This window comes from Mus musculus, chromosome 14 (genome assembly GCF_000001635.26).
Source record: "Mus musculus strain C57BL/6J chromosome 14, GRCm38.p6 C57BL/6J".
NCBI lineage: Eukaryota > Metazoa > Chordata > Mammalia > Rodentia > Muridae > Mus > Mus musculus.
Genome location: NC_000080.6, coordinates 56,062,558 through 56,066,771, shown reverse-complemented (window position 1 = coordinate 56,066,771; position 4,214 = coordinate 56,062,558).

Sequence of the window (4,214 nt, the reverse complement as noted above, 5' to 3'; positions counted from 1 at the left end):
AAAAAAAAAAAAAAAAAAAGCCCAGAACCAGATGGGTTTAGTGCAGAGTTCTACCAGACCTTCAAGGAAAATCTAATTCCAGTTCTTCACAAACTATTCCACAAAATAGAAGCAGAAGGTCCTCTTCCCAACTCATTCTATGAAGCCACAATTACTCTGATACCTAAACCACAAAAAAAGACCCAACAAAGATAGAGAATTACAGACCAATTTCCCTTATGAATATCGATGCAAAAATACTCAATAAAATTCTTGCTAACCAAATTCAAGAACACATCAAAACAACCATCCATCCTGACCAAGTAGGTTTCATTCCAGGGATGCAGGGATGGTTTAATATACGGAAATCCATCAACGTAATCCATTATATAAACAAACTCAAAGACAAAAACCACATGATCATCTTGTTAGATGCTGAGAAAGCATTTGACAAAATCCAATACCCATTCGTGATTAAAAAGTCTTGGAAAGATCAGGATTTCAAGGCCCATACCGAAACATGATTAAAGCAATCTACAGCAAACCATTAGCCAACATCAAAGTAAATGGTAAGAAGCTGGAAGCAATCCCACTAAAATCAGGGACTAGACAAGGCTGCCCACTTTCTCCCTACCTATTCAACATTGTACTTGAAATCCTAGCCAGAGCAATTCGACAACAAAAGGAAATCAAGGGGATACAAATTGGAAAGGAAGAAGTCAAAATATGACTTTTTACACATGATATGTTAGTATATATAAGTGACCCTAAAATTTCCACCAGAGAACTCCTAAACATGATAAACAGCTTCTGTGAAGTAGCTGGATATAAAATTAACTCAAACAAGTCAATGGCCTTTCTCTACACAAAGGATAAACAGGCTGAGAAAGAAATTAGGGAAACAACACCCCTCTCAATAGTCACAAATAATATAAAATACCTTGGCGTGACTCTAACTAAGGAAGTGAAAGATCTGTTTGATAAGAACTTCAAATTTCTGAAGAAAGAAATTAAAGAAGATCTCAGAAGTTGGAAAGATCTCCCATGCTCATGGATTGGCAGGATCAATATAATAAAAATGGCTATCTTGCCAAAAGCAATCTACAGATTCAATGCAATCCCCATCAAAATTCCATACCAATTCGTCAATTAATTAGAAAGGGCAATCTCCAAATTCATCTGGAATAACAAAAACCTAGGATAGCAAAAACTCTCCTCAAGGATAAAAGAACCTCTGGTGGAATCACCATGCCTGACCCAAAGCTGTACTACAGAGCAATTATGATAAAAACTGCATGGTACTGGTATAGAGACAGACAAGTAGACCAATGGAATAGAATTGAAGACCCAGAAATGAACCCACACACTATGGTCACTTGATCTTTGACAAGGGAGCTAAAACCATCCAGTGGAAAAAAGACAGTATTTTCAACAAATGGTGCTGGCACAACTGATGATTATCATGTAGAAGAATGCAAATTGATTAATTCCTATCCCCTTGTACTAAGGTCAAATCCAAGTGGATTAAGGAACTCCACATAAAATCAGAGACACTGAAAGTTATAGAGGAGAAAGTGGGGAAAAAGCCTCGAAGATATGGGCACAGGAGAAAAATTCCTGAATAGAACAGCAATGGCTTGTGCTGTAAGATTGAGAATTGACAAATGGGACCTTATAAAATTGCAAAGCTTCTCTAAGTAAAAAAAGAAACCGTCAATAAGACAAAAAGGCCACCCACCAACAGATTGAGAAAGGATCTTTACCTATCCTAAATCAGATAGGGGACTAATATCCAATATATATAAAGAACTCAAGAAGGTGGACTCCAGAAAATCAAATAACCCCATTAAAAAATGGGGCTCAGAGCTAAACAAAGAATTCTCACCTGAGGAATACCGAATGGCAGAGAAGCACCTGAAAAAATGTTCAACATCCTTAATCATCAGGGAAATGCAAATCAAAACTACCCTGAGATTTCACCTCACACCAGTCAGAATGGCTAAGATCAAAAATTCAGGTGATAACAGATGCTGGCGAGGATGTGGAGAAAGAGGAACACTCCTCCATTGTTGGTGGGATTGCAAGCTTGTACAACCACTCTGGAAATCAGTCTAGCGGTTCCTAAGAAAATTAGACATAGTACTACTGGAGGATCCAGCAATATCTCTCTTGGGCATATATCCAGAAGATGTTCCAACCAGTAAGAATTACACATGCTCCACTTTGTTCATATCTGCCTTATTTATAATAGCCAGAAGCTGGAAAGAACCCAGATGCCCCTCAACAGAGGAATGGATACAAAAAATGTGGTACATTTACACAATGGAGTACTACTCAGCTATTAAAAAGAACTAATTTATGAAATTCCTAGGCAAATGGATGGACCTGGAGGGCATCATCCTGAGTGAGGTAACCCAATCACAAAGGAACTCACACAATATGTACTCACTGATTAGCGGATATTAGCCCAGAAACTTAGAATACCCAAGATATAAGATACAAATTGTGAAACACATGAAACTCAAGAAGAACGAAGACCAAAGTGTGGATACTTTGCCCCTTCTTAGAATTGGGATCAAAACACCCATGGAATGAGTTACAGAGACAAAGTTTGGAGCTGAGACGAAAGGATGGACCATCTAGAGACTGCCATACCCGGAGATCCATCCCATAATCAGCCTCCGAACACTGATACCATTGCATACACTAGCAAGATTTTGCTGAAAGGACCATGATATAGCTGTCTTTTGTGAGACTATGCCAGGGCCTAGCAAAGACAGAAGTGGATGCTCACAGTCAGTTATTGGATGGATCACTGGGCCCCCAATGGAGGAGCTAGAGAAAGTACCCAAGGAGCTGGGGGGATCTGCAACCCTATAGGTGGAACAACAATATGAACTAACCAATACCCCCCGGAGCTCTTGTCTCTATCTGCCTACGTATCAGAAGATAGCCTAGTCTGCCGTCAGTGGAAAGAGAGGCTCATTGGTCATGCAAACTTTATTTGCCTCAGTATAGGGGAACGCCAGGGCAAAGAAGTGGGAATGGGTGGGTGGAGGAGTGGGTGGGGGAGGGTATGGAGGATTTTTGGGATAGCATTGGAAATGTAAGTGAAATAAATACCTAATAAAAAGTATATTAAAAATGGCTATGACATTTGGCAAGACTCAATTTCCTCATCTGTAAAATAGAAACAATACTCAGGGTTGGTGAGGTCTTAAGAAAGAACAGACCATAAACATAACACTGTGTCAATTATTCAAACATGCACAGAATTTTTCATTGTAAGCAATTAAGGGAGAATAAACTTTGAAATCAATGGTATCTTTCGGTGTAACTGCAAGCCATGTTTAATTTCCAGTGACACATGAAAAGATGAAAGCACCAAGTCTCAATACTGATCTGCACAGTTTTGACCTTGTTCTCAAGCAAGTAGACTCTCCATGTGTGACTAGCAAGCCTTAGATCCTCTGTGTGAACACAGAGGGGGCACTTTAAACATTCCATGTGTTTTCTGTCCATCCCACTGGAATTGAAATGAATATGTTTTAGAAATTAACAAACTAAATGTATGATATTCCTGTTCTGAAAAATCCTGAAAGTCCATTGAGTTCTTCCTAAATGTGTATTGCAACATCTATCAAAGGGACTGTTAGTATGACTAAATTAGAACATGCATTTTTACAGAAGCTGTTCTCAACCTATAGATCACAACCCCCTTAGGGGTTGAATATTAGATATCCTACATATCAGATATTTTACATTATAATCAGTAAAACCAAAATTACAGTTATGGGGTACCAATGAAATAATTGTATGCCTATAAGCAATCATAACGTGAAGAACTGTATTAAAGGGTCAGACCATTAGGAAGGTTGGGAACCACTGACTTAATTAATGTGTTGGTCATACCCTACATGCTGTGTATTCAATACACTCTCCCCACACCTTCATCCCTCACAGCCACATTCTATCATGTCCTACTTATTTGAATAAAGATGAGATGCCCTCACACTGGTCAATACAAACAATGGCCTTCAGGCTAAATCAGCCCACCATCAGTTTTTTTTTTTTTTAATAAAATATATGTCCTCTCCTCCATGTGCTCATACACTACAGATGTCTGTGTTTGTGCTTCAGCAGCAGAGGTAAGACTTCACACGTATGCAGCACGGGTCTAAAAGCTGACAATAATACCTGGATGCTTAGAAGAACAGTTCCATGATCCCTGATCA